The sequence below is a fragment of the Echiichthys vipera genome, assembly GCF_963691815.1.
Source record: "Echiichthys vipera genome assembly, contig: SCAFFOLD_42, whole genome shotgun sequence".
Lineage (NCBI taxonomy): Eukaryota > Metazoa > Chordata > Actinopteri > Perciformes > Trachinidae > Echiichthys > Echiichthys vipera.
This window is the reverse complement of record NW_028154868.1, coordinates 211203-224440: the sequence shown is the minus strand read 5'-3', so window position 1 is coordinate 224440 and position 13238 is coordinate 211203.

The window sequence follows — 13238 nt, the reverse complement described above, 5'->3', positions numbered from 1 at the left end:
AAACACCACAAAAACGACTGAAAACAGATGAAAACACCACAAAAACGACTGAAAACAGACAAAAACACCACAAAAACGACTGAAAACAGACGAAAACACCACAAAAACGACTGAAAACAGACAAAAACACCACAAAAACGACTGAAAACAGATGAAAACACCACAAAAACGACTGAAAACAGATGAAAACACCACAAAAACGACTGAAAACAAATGAAAACACCACAAAAACGACTGAAAACAAATGAAAACACCAAAAACGACTGAAAACAGATGAAAACACCACAAAAACGACTGAAAACAGATGAAAACACCACAAAAACGACTGAAAACAAATGAAAACACCACAAAAACGACTGAAAACAAATGAAAACACCAAAAACGACTGAAAACAGATGAAAACACCACAAAAACGACTGAAAACAGACAAAAACACCACAAAAACGACTAAAAACAGATGAAAACACCACAAAAACGACTGAAAACAGATGAAAACACAACAAAAACGACTGAAAACACATGAAAACACCACAAAAACCTGATGAAACGACTGAAGACACATGAAAACACCACAAAAACGACTAAAAACACATGAAAACACCACAAAAACCTGATGAAACGACTGAAGACACATGAAAACACCACAAAAACGACTAAAAACAGATGAAAACACCACAAAAACGACTGAAAACACCACAAAAACGGTCAAAAACAGGCAAAAACACCACAAAAACGGTCAAAAACAGATGAAAACACCACAAAAACGACTAAAAACAGACCAAAACACCACAAAAACGACTGAAAATAGACAAAAACACCACAAAAACGACTGAAAACACATGAAAACACCACAAAAACGACTAAAAACAGATGAAAACACCACAAAAACGACTGAAAACACATGAAAACACCACTAAAACGTGTCAAAACGAAAAATAACAGATGAAAACACCACAAAAACAACTTAAAACAAATGTAAACACCACAAAAACTACCTAAAAACAGATGAAAACACCACAAAAACGACCTAAAACAGATGAAAACACCACAAAAACGACTAAAAACAGATGAAAACACCACAAAAACGACTGAAAACACATGAAAACACCACAAAAACGACTAAAAACACATGAAAACACCACAAAAACGACTGAAAACACATGAAAACACCACAAAAACGACTGAAGACACATGAAAACACCACAAAAATGACTAAAAACAGATGAAAACACCACAAAAACGACTGAAAACAGATGAAAACACCACAAAAACGACTAAAAACAGACAAAAACACCACAAAAACGACTGAAGACACATGAAAACACCACAAAAACGACTGCAAACACATGAAAACACCACAAAAACGACTGAAAACACATGAAAACACCACAAAAACGACTAAAAACAGATGAAAACACCACAAAAACGACTAAAAACAGATGAAAACACCACAAAAACAGATGAAAACACCACAAAAACGACTAAAAACAGATGAAAACACCACAAAAACGACTAAAAACAGATGAAAACACCACAAAAACGACTGAAAACAGACAAAAACACCACAAAAACGACTGAAAACACATGAAAACACCACAAAAACGACTGAAAACACATGAAAACACCACAAAAACGACTGAAAACAGATGAAAACACCACAAAAACGACTGAAAACAGATGAAAACACCACAAAAACGACCTAAAACAGATGAAAACACTTCAAAAACGACTGAAAACAGATGAAAACACCACAAAAACGACTAAAAACAGATGAAAACACCACAAAAACGACTGAAAACAGACAAAAACACCACAAAAACGATTTAGAACAGATGAAAACACCACTAAAACGGTCAAAAACAGATGAAAACACCACAAAAACGACTGAAAACAGATGAAAACACCACAAAAACGACTAAACACAGATGAAAACACCACAAAAACGACTGAAAACACCACAAAAACGAACAAAAACAGATGAAAACACCACAAAAACATGACAAAACGACTAAAAACAGATGAAAACGACTTAAAACAGATGAAAACACCACAAAAATACATGAAAACACAACTAAAACACATGAAAACACCACTAAAACACATGAAAACACCACAAAAACACATGAAAACACCATAGAAACAGATGAAAACACCACAAAAACATATGAAAACACCACAGAAACACATGAAAACACCACTAAAACACATGAAAACACCACTAAAACACATGAAAACACCACAAAAACACATGAAAACACCAAAAAAACACCACAAAAACACATGAAAACACCACAAAAACAGATGAAAACACCACTAAAACACATGAAAACACCACTAAAACACATGAAAACACCACAAAAACACATGAAAAAACCACAAAAACACATGAAAATATCACAAAAACACATGAAAACACCACAAAAACACATGAAAACACCACTAAAACACATGAAAACACCACTAAAACACATGAAAACACTACAAAACATGAAAACACCACAAAAACGACTGAAAACACCATAAAAATGACTGAAAACAGGTGAAAACAGGTGAAAACACCACAAAAAAACATGAAAAAACCACAAAAACGACTGAAAACTAATGAAAACACCACAAAAATGACTGGAAACAGGTGAAAACACCACAAAAACGACTGAAAATAGGTGAAAACACCACAAAAACGACTGAAAACGAATGAAAACACTACAAAAACGACTGAAAACAGGTGAAAACACCACAAAAACACATAAAAACACCACAAAAATACATGAAAACACCACAAAAACACATGAAAACACCACTAAAACACATGAAAACACCACAAAAACACATGAAAACACCACAAAAACACATGAAAACACCACAAAAACAGATGAAAACACCACAAAAACAGATGAAAACGCCACTAAAACACCACACCACAAAAACAGATGAAAACACCACAAAAACGACTGAAAACAGGTGTAAACACCACAAAAACAACTGAAAACGAATGAAAACACTACAAAAACGACCTAAAACAGGTGAAAACACCACAAAAACGACTGAAAACAGGTGAAAACACCACAAAAATAGGTGAAAACACCACAAAAAAACATGAAAACACCACAAAAACGACTGAAAACGAATGAAAACACCACAAAAACGACTGGAAACAGGTGAAGACACCACAAAAACGACTGAAAATAGGTGAAAACACCACAAAAACGACTGAAAACGAATGAAAACACTACAAAAACGACTGAAAACAGGTGAAAACACCACAAAAACACATGAAAACACCACAAAAACACATGAAAACACCACAAAAACGACTGAAAACACATGAAAACACCAGAAAAAGAGTTGCCTCGTTGCCTGAGTTTGCCCTGAGTTGCCTGAGTTGCCTGAGTTTGCCCTGAGTTGCCTGAGTTTGCCCTGAGTTGCCTCGTTGCCTGAGTTTGCCCTGAGTTGCCTGAGTTTGCCCTGAGTTGCCTGAGTTGCCTCGTTGCCTGAGTTTGCCCTGAGTTTCCTGAGTTTGCCCTGAGTTGCCTCGTTGCCTGAGTTTGCCCTGAGTTGCCTCGTTGCCTGAGTTGCCTCGTTGCCTGAGTTGCCTAGTTGCCTGAGTTGCCTGAGTTTTCCCTGAGTTGCCTCGTTGCCTGAGTTGCCTGAGTTGCCTCGTTGCCTGAGTTTGCCCTGAGTTGCCTGAGTTTGCCCTGAGTTGCCTGAGTTGCCTGAGTTTGCCCTGAGTTGCCTGAGTTTTTCCTGAGTTGCCTGAATTTGCCCTGAGTTGCCTGAGTTGCCTTGTTGCCTGAGTTGCCTCATTGCCTGAGTTTGCCCTGAGTTGCCTCGTTGCCTGAGTTTGCCCTGAGTTTCCTGAGTTTGCCCTGAGTTGCCTCGTTGCCTGAGTTACCTGAGTTGCCTGAGTTGCTTGAGTTTGCCCTGAGTTGCCTGAGTTGCCTGAGTTTGCCCTGAGTTGCCTCGTTGCCTGAGTTTGCCCTGAGGTTCCTCGTTGCCATAGTTAGCCCTGAGTTGCCCTGAGTTGACTGAGTTTGGCCTGAGTTGCCTGAGTTTGCCCTGAGTTGCCTGAGTTTTCCCTGAGTTGCCTCGTTGCCTGAGTTTGCCCTGAATTGCCTCGTTGCCTGAGTTTGCCCTGAGTTGCCTGAGTTTGCCCTGAGTTGCCTTGTTGCCTGAGTTTAACCTGAGTTGCCTCGTTGCCTGAGTTTGCCCTGAGTTGCCTGAGTTGCCTGAGTTGCCTCGTTGCCTCATTGCCTGAGTTTGCCCTGAGTTGCCTGAGTTTGCCCTGAGTTGCCTGAGTTTGCCCTGAGTTGCCTTGTTGCCTGAGTTTAACCTGAGTTGCCTCGTTGCCTGAGTTTGCCCTGAGTTGCCTCGTTGCCTGAGTTGCCTCGTTGCCTGAGTTGCCTCGTTGCCTGAGTTTGCCCTGAGTTGCCTGAGTTTTCCCTGAGTTGCCTCGTTGCCTGAGTTCGCCCTGAGTTGCCTGAGTTGCCTCGTTGCCTGAGTTTGCCCTGAGTTGCCTGAGTTTGCCCTGAGTTGCCTCGTTGCCTGAGTTTGCCCTGAGTTGCCTCGTTGCCTGAGTTGCCTCGTTGCCTGAGTTGCCTGAGTTTGCCCTGAGTTGCCTGAGTTGCCTGAGTTTCCTGAGTTGCCTCGTTGCCTGAGTTTGCCCTGAGTTTCCTGAGTTGCCTCGTTGCCTGAGTTTGCCCTGAGTTGCCTTGTTGCCTGAGTTGCCTGAGTTGCCTCGTTGCCTGAGTTGCCTCGTTGCCTGAGTTTGCCCTGAGTTGCCTGAGTTTGCGCTGAGTTGCCTGAGTTGCCTCGTTGCCTGAGTTTGCCCTGAGTTGCCTGAGTTTGCCCTGAGTTGCCTCGTTGCCTGAGTTTGCCCTGAGTTGCCTCGTTGCCTGAGTTGCCACGTTGCCTGAGTTGCCTAGTTGCCTGAGTTGCCTCGTTGCCTGAGTTGCCTGAGTTGCCTCGTTGCCTGAGTTTGCCCTAAGTTGCCTGAGTTGCCTGAGTTTGCCCTGAGTTGCCTGAGTTTTCCCTGAGTTGCCTGAATTTGCCCTGAGTTGCCTGAGTTGCCTTGTTGCCTGAGTTGCCTCGTTTCCTGAGTTTGCCCTGAGTTGCCTGGTTGCCTGAGTTTGCCCTGAGTTGCCTCGTTGCCTGAGTTTGCCCTGAGTTGCCTGAGTTTGCCCTGAGTTGCCTCGTTGCCTGAGTTGCCTGAGTTGCCTGAGTTGCTTGAGTTTGCCCTGAGTTGCCTGAGTTGCCTGAGTTTGCCCTGAGTCGCCTCGTTGCCTGAGTTGCCTCGTTGCCTGAGTTTGCCCTGAGTTGCCTCGTTGCCTGAGTTTGCCCTGAGTTGCCTGAGTTTGCCCTGAGTTGCCTGAGTTTGCCCTGAGTTGCCTGAGTTTGCCCTGAGTTGCCTCGTTGCCTGAGTTTCCCCTGAGTTGCCTCGTTGCCTGAGTTTGGCCTGAGTTGCCTCGTTGCCTGAGTTTGCCCTGAGTTGCCTCGTTGCCTGAGTTGCCTCGTTGCCTGAGTTGCCTCGTTGCCTGAGTTTGCCCTGAGTTGCCTCGTTGCCTGAGTTTGCCCTGAGTTGCCTGAGTTTGCCCTGAGTAGCCTCGTTGCCTGAGTTTTCCCTGAGTTGCCTCGTTGCCTGAGTTTGCCCTGAGTTGCCTGAGTTTGCCCTGAGTTTCCTCGTTGCCTGAGTTGCCTCGTTGCCTGAGTTGCCTAGTTGCCTGAGTTTGCCCTGAGTTGCTTCGTTGCCTGAGTTGCCTGAGTTGCCTCGTTGCCTGAGTTTTCCCTGAGTTGCCTGAGTTTTCCCTGAGTTGCCTGAATTTGCCCTGAGTTGCCTTGTTGCCTGAGTTGCCTCGTTGCCTGAGTTTGCCCTGAGTTGCCTGAGTGGCCTGAGTTTGCCCTGAGTTGCCTCGTTGCCTGAGTTGCCTGAGTTGCTTGAGTTTGCCCTGAGTTGCCTGAGTTTGCCCTGAGTTGCCTGAGTTTGCCCTGAGTTGCCTCGTTTCCTGAGTTTGCCCTGAGTTGCCTCGTTGCCTGAGTTTGCCCTGAGTTGCCTCGTTGCCTGAGTTTGCCCTGAGTTGACTCGTTGCCTGAGTTTTCCCTGAGTTGCCTCGTTGCCTGAGTTTGCCCTGAGTTGCCTCGTTACCTGAGTTGCCTCGTTGCCTGAGTTTGCCCTGAGTTGCCTGAGTTTTCCCTGAGTTGCCTGAATTTTCCCTGAGTTGCCTTGTTGCCTGAGTTGCCTCGTTGCCTGAGTTTGCCCTGAGTTGCCTCGTTGCCTGAGTTTGCCCTGAGTTGCCTCGTTGCCTGAGTTTGCCCTGAGTTGCCTGAGTTGCCTGAGTTTGCCCTGAGTTGCCTGAGTTTGCCTGAGTTGCCTGAGTTGCCTGAGTTGCTTGAGTTTGCCCTGAGTTGCCTGAGTTGCCTGAGTTTGCCCTGAGTCGCCTCGTTGCCTGAGTTTGCCCTGAGTTGCCTCGTTGCCTGAGTTTGCCCTGAGTTGCCTGAGTTTGCCCTGAGTTGCTTGAGTTTGCCCTGAGTTGCCTGAGTTGCCTCGTTGCCTGAGTTTGCCCTGAGTTGCTTGAGTTTGCCCTGAGTTGCCTGAGTTGCCTCGTTGCCTGAGTTTGCCCTGAGTTGCCTGAGTTGCCTCGTTGCCTGAGTTGCCTGAGTTGCCTGAGTTTGCCCTGAGTCGCCTCGTTGCTTGAGTTGCCTCGTTGCCTGAGTTTGCCCTGAGTTGCCTCGTTGCCTGAGTTTGCCCTGAGTTTGCCCTGAGTTGCCTCGTTGCTCTGAGTTTGCCCTGAGTTGCCTCGTTGCCTGAGTTGCCTCGTTGCTCTGAGTTTGCCCTTAGTTGCCTCGTTGCCTGAGTTGCCTCGTTGCCTGAGTTTGCCCTGAGTTGCCTCGTTGCCTGAGTTTGCCCTGACTTTGCCCTGAGTTGCCTCGTTGCCTGAGTTTGCCCTGAGTTGCCTCGTTGCCTGAGTTTGCCCTGAGTTGCCTGAGTTTTCCCTGAGTTGCCTCGTTGCCTGAGTTCGCCCTGAGTTGCCTGAGTTGCCTCGTTGCCTGAGTTTGCCCTGAGTTGCCTGAGTTTGCCCTGAGTTGCCTCGTTGCCTGAGTTTGCCCTGAGTTGCCTCGTTGCCTGAGTTGCCTCGTTGCCTGAGTTGCCTGAGTTTGCCCTGAGTTGCCTGAGTTGCCTGAGTTTCCTGAGTTGCCTCGTTGCCTGAGTTTGCCCTGAGTTTCCTGAGTTGCCTCGTTGCCTGAGTTTGCCCTGAGTTGCCTTGTTGCCTGAGTTGCCTGAGTTGCCTCGTTGCCTGAGTTGCCTCGTTGCCTGAGTTTGCCCTGAGTTGCCTGAGTTTGCGCTGAGTTGCCTGAGTTGCCTCGTTGCCTGAGTTTGCCCTGAGTTGCCTGAGTTTGCCCTGAGTTGCCTCGTTGCCTGAGTTTGCCCTGAGTTGCCTCGTTGCCTGAGTTGCCACGTTGCCTGAGTTGCCTAGTTGCCTGAGTTGCCTGAGTTGCCTCGTTGCCTGAGTTGCCTGAGTTGCCTCGTTGCCTGAGTTTGCCCTAAGTTGCCTGAGTTTTCTGAGTTTGCCCTGAGTTGCCTGAGTTTTCCCTGAGTTGCCTGAATTTGCCCTGAGTTGCCTGAGTTGCCTTGTTGCCTGAGTTGCCTCGTTTCCTGAGTTTGCCCTGAGTTGCCTGGTTGCCTGAGTTTGCCCTGAGTTGCCTCGTTGCCTGAGTTTGCCCTGAGTTGCCTGAGTTTGCCCTGAGTTGCCTCGTTGCCTGAGTTGCCTGAGTTGCCTGAGTTGCTTGAGTTTGCCCTGAGTTGCCTGAGTTGCCTGAGTTTGCCCTGAGTCGCCTCGTTGCCTGAGTTGCCTCGTTGCCTGAGTTTGCCCTGAGTTGCCTCGTTGCCTGAGTTTGCCCTGAGTTGCCTGAGTTTGCCCTGAGTTGCCTCGTTGCCTGAGTTTTCCCTGAGTTGCCTCGTTGCCTGAGTTTGCCCTGAGTTGCCTGAGTTTGCCCTGAGTTTCCTCGTTGCCTGAGTTGCCTCGTTGCCTGAGTTGCCTAGTTGCCTGAGTTTGCCCTGAGTTGCTTCGTTGCCTGAGTTGCCTGAGTTGCCTCGTTGCCTGAGTTTTCCCTGAGTTGCCTGAGTTTTCCCTGAGTTGCCTGAATTTGCCCTGAGTTGCCTGAGTTTGCCCTGAGTTGCCTGAGTTTGCCCTGAGTTGCCTGAGTTTGCCCTGAGTTGCCTGAGTTTGCCCTGAGTTGCCTCGTTGCCTGAGTTTCCCCTGAGTTGCCTCGTTGCCTGAGTTTGGCCTGAGTTGCCTCGTTGCCTGAGTTTGCCCTGAGTTGCCTCGTTGCCTGAGTTGCCTCGTTGCCTGAGTTGCCTCGTTGCCTGAGTTTGCCCTGAGTTGCCTCGTTGCCTGAGTTTGCCCTGAGTTGCCTGAGTTTGCCCTGAGTTGCCTCGTTGCCTGAGTTTTCCCTGAGTTGCCTCGTTGCCTGAGTTTGCCCTGAGTTGCCTGAGTTTGCCCTGAGTTTCCTCGTTGCCTGAGTTGCCTCGTTGCCTGAGTTGCCTAGTTGCCTGAGTTTGCCCTGAGTTGCTTCGTTGCCTGAGTTGCCTGAGTTGCCTCGTTGCCTGAGTTTTCCCTGAGTTGCCTGAGTTTTCCCTGAGTTGCCTGAATTTGCCCTGAGTTGCCTTGTTGCCTGAGTTGCCTCGTTGCCAGAGTTTGCCCTGAGTTGCCTGAGTGGCCTGAGTTTGCCCTGAGTTGCCTCGTTGCCTGAGTTGCCTGAGTTGCTTGAGTTTGCCCTGAGTTGCCTGAGTTTGCCCTGAGTTGCCTGAGTTTGCCCTGAGTTGCCTCGTTTCCTGAGTTTGCCCTGAGTTGCCTCGTTGCCTGAGTTTGCCCTGAGTTGCCTCGTTGCCTGAGTTTGCCCTGAGTTGCCTCGTTGCCTGAGTTTTCCCTGAGTTGCCTCGTTGCCTGAGTTTGCCCTGAGTTGCCTCGTTACCTGAGTTGCCTCGTTGCCTGAGTTTGCCCTGAGTTGCCTGAGTTTTCCCTGAGTTGCCTGAATTTTCCCTGAGTTGCCTTGTTGCCTGAGTTGCCTCGTTGCCTGAGTTTGCCCTGAGTTGCCTCGTTGCCTGAGTTTGCCCTGAGTTGCCTCGTTGCCTGAGTTTGCCCTGAGTTGCCTGAGTTGCCTGAGTTTGCCCTGAGTTGCCTGAGTTTGCCTGAGTTGCCTGAGTTGCCTGAGTTGCTTGAGTTTGCCCTGAGTTGCCTGAGTTGCCTGAGTTTGCCCTGAGTCGCCTCGTTGCCTGAGTTTGCCCTGAGTTGCCTCGTTGCCTGAGTTTGCCCTGAGTTGCCTAAGTTTGCCCTGAGTTGCTTGAGTTTGCCCTGAGTTGCCTGAGTTGCCTCGTTGCCTGAGTTTGCCCTGAGTTGCTTGAGTTTGCCCTGAGTTGCCTGAGTTGCCTCGTTGCCTGAGTTTGCCCTGAGTTGCCTGAGTTGCCTCGTTGCCTGAGTTGCCTGAGTTGCCTGAGTTTGCCCTGAGTCGCCTCGTTGCTTGAGTTGCCTCGTTGCCTGAGTTTGCCCTGAGTTGCCTCGTTGCCTGAGTTTGCCCTGAGTTTGCCCTGAGTTGCCTCGTTGCTCTGAGTTTGCCCTGAGTTGCCTCGTTGCCTGAGTTGCCTCGTTGCTCTGAGTTTGCCCTTAGTTGCCTCGTTGCCTGAGTTGCCTCGTTGCCTGAGTTTGCCCTGAGTTGCCTCGTTGCCTGAGTTTGCCCTGACTTTGCCCTGAGTTGCCTCGTTGCCTGAGTTTGCCCTGAGTTGCCTCGTTGCCTGAGTTGCCTCGTTGCCTGAGTTTGATCTGAGTTGCCTCGTTGCCTGAGTTTGCCCTATGTTGCCTCGTTGCCTGAGTTGCCTGAGATGCCTCGTTGCCTGAGTTGCCTCGTTGCCTGAGTTTGCCCTGAGTTGCCTCGTTGCCTGAGTTTGCCCTGAGTTGCCTCGTTGCCTGAGTTTGCCCTGAGTTGCCTCGTTGCCTGAGTTTGCCCTGAGTTGCCTCGTTGCCTGAGTTTGCCCTGAGTTGCCTCGTTGCCTGAGTTGCCTGAGTTGCCTGAGTTTGCCCTGAGTTGCATCGTTGCCTGAGTTGCCTGAGTTGCCTGAGTTGCTTGAGTTTGCCCTGAGTTGCCTGAGTTGCCTGAGTTTGCCCTGAGTCGCCTCGTTGCCTGAGTTTGCCCTGAGTTGCCTGAGTTGCCTGAGTTTGCCCTGAGCTGCCTCGTTGCCTGAGTTTGCCCTGAGTTGCTTGAGTTTGCCCTGAGTTGCCTGAGTTGCCTCGTTGCCTGAGTTTGCCCTGAGTTGCCTGAGTTTGCCCTGAGTTGCCTCGTTGCCTGAGTTTGCCCTGAGTTGCTTGAGTTTGCCCTGAGTTGCCTGAGTTGCCTCGTTGCCTGAGTTTGCCCTGAGTTGCCTGAGTTGCCTCGTTGCCTGAGTTGCCTGAGTTTGCCCTGAGTCGCCTCGTTGCCTGAGTTGCCTCGTTGCCTGAGTTTGCCCTGAGTTGCCTCATTGCCTGAGTTTGCCCTGAGTTTGCCCTGAGTTGCCTCGTTGCTCTGAGTTTGCCCTGAGTTGCCTCGTTGCCTGAGTTGCCTCGTTGCTCTGAGTTTGCCCTGAGTTGCCTCGTTGCCTGAGTTGCCTCGTTGCTCTGAGTTTGCCCTGAGTTGCCTCGTTGCCTGAGTTGCCTCGTTGCCTGAGTTGCCTCGTTGCCTGAGTTTGCCCTGAGTTGCCTCGTTGCCTGAGTTGCCTCGTTGCCTGAGTTTGATCTGAGTTGCCTCGTTGCCTGAGTTTGCCCTATGTTGCCTCGTTGCCTGAGTTGCCTCGTTGCCTGAGTTGCCTCGTTGCCTGAGTTGCCTCGTTGCCTGAGTTTGCCCTGAGTTGCCTCGTTGCCTGAGTTTGCCCTGAGTTGCCTCGTTGCCTGAGTTTGCCCTGAGTTGCCTGAGTTGCCTCGTTGCCTGAGTTTGCCCTGAGTTGCCTCGTTGCCTGAGTTTGCCCTGAGTTGCCTCGTTGCCTGAGTTTGCCCTGAGTTGCCTCGTTGCCTGAGTTGCCTCGTTGCCTGAGTTGCCTCGTTGCCTGAGTTGCCTCGTTGCCTGAGTTGCCTCGTTGCCTGAGTTTGCCCTGAGTTGCCCTGAGTTGCCCCGTTGCCTGAGTTGCCCCGTTGCCCTGGGAGTGAGTGTGCTCGGTGGAGGAGGCCGGGCTGGCTGTGGGTGACGTGGTGGAGAGGGGAGCGGTCATCAGAGACACCTTCACTCCCGTCTCCCCTCTCCTCAACCCGGCCACGGGGCTGCTCTGGCGTGCGGTCCGCCCGGTGCTGCGGCTGCTGCGGCTCCGGCGGGTGGTCCGCCCGGTGCTGCTGCTGCTGCGGCTCCGGCGGGTGGTCCGCCCGGTGCTGCTGCGGCTGCGGCTCCGGCGGGTGGTCCGCCCGGTGCTGCTGCTGCTGCGGCTCCGGCGGGTGGTCCGCCCGGTGCTGCTGCGGCTGCGGCTCCGGGGGGAGATCCGCCCGCGGATGTCACCCCTGCCCCGGTTACCGTGTGGGGCACCCCCGTTGTCCGTCGCGGAGAATCCTCCCGCGGCGCCGGTCCCCAACGAGGCAACTCAACTAGAACATGTGTGTGTGTGTGTGTGTGTGTGTGTGTGTGTGTGTGTGTGTGTGTGTGTGTGTGTGTGTGTGTGTGTGTGTGTGTGTGTGTGTGTAATTCAACGTTTATGACACAAGATGGCTCTGATGCTCTTCATGGTGCTGACGGCCTGAGACCCAGGATCTCCTAGAGTGGATTTTAACACACGTTTATGCTCCTAGAGGACACATTAGCACACGTTTATGCTCCTAGAGGACACTTTAGCACACGTTTATGCTCCTAGAGTGGATTTTAACACACGTTTATGCTCCTAGAGTGGAATTTAACACACGTTTATGCTCCTAGAGTGGAAGTTAACACACGTTTATGCTCCTAGAGTGGAATTTAACACACGTTTATGCTCCTAGAGGACACTTTAACACACGTTTATGCTCCTAGAGGACACTTTAACACACGTTTATGCTCCTAGAGGACACTTTAGCACACGTTTATGCTCCTAGAGGACACTTTAGCACACGTTTATGCTCCTAGAGGACACTTTAGTCCCCCGCTGGAGCTGCTTAAACGGATCCGTCCCCCCTAGAGTGCACCTGTAGCTACCGTGAAAAGGGAAAGTCCCTGCGGAAGAATTTAATAACTTTACAAATGTGTCGGCGACGCCTCTCACCTGGCACCGAGACCTGGCACCGAGACCTGGCACCGAGACCTGGCACCGAGACCTGGCACCGAGACCTGGCACCGAGACCTGGCACCGAGACCTGGCACCGAGCCGGTTCAGCAGCTAAAAATGGATCCCTGCCTCGGGGGAAGACCCGGGACCAGGTGGAGAGGTTAGATCTCCACCCTGGTCCTGGGGAACGCCTCAGGATCCCCCCCCCCAGTTAGACCCAGGAGACGGGGTGCCTCTAGGAGCATAAACGTGTGCTAAAGTGTCCTCTAGGAGCATAAACGTGTGCTAAAGTGTCCTCTAGGAGCATAAACGTGTGTTAAAGTGTCCTCTAGGAGCATAAACGTGTGTTAAAGTGTCCTCTAGGAGCATAAACGTGTGTTAAAGTGTCCTCTAGGAGCATAAACGTGTGCTAAAGTGTCCTCTAGGAGCATAAACGTGTGCTAAAGTGTCCTCTAGGAGCATAAACGTGTGCTAAAGTGTCCTCTAGGAGCATAAACGTGTGCTAAAGTGTCCTCTAGGAGCATAAACGTGTGCTAAAGTGTCCTCTAGGAGCATAAACGTGTGTTAAAGTGTCCTCTAGGAGTATAAACGTGTGTTAAAGTGTCCTCTAGGAGCATAAACGTGTGCTAAAGTGTCCTCTAGGAGCATAAACGTGTGCTAAAGTGTCCTCTAGGTGCATAAACGTGTGTTAAAGTGTCCTCTAGGAGCATAAACGTGTGCTAAAGTGTCCTCTAGGAGCATAAACGTGTGTTAAAGTGTCCTCTAGGAGCATAAACGTGTGCTAAAGTGTCCTCTAGGAGCATAAACGTGTGTTAAAGTGTCCTCTAGGAGTATAAACGTGTGTTAAAGTGTCCTCTAGGAGCATAAACGTGTGCTAAAGTGTCCTCTAGGAGCATAAACGTGTGTTAAAGTGTCCTCTAGGAGCATAAACGTGTGCTAAAGTGTCCTCTAGGAGCATAAACGTGTGCTAAAGTGTCCTCTAGGAGCATAAACGTGT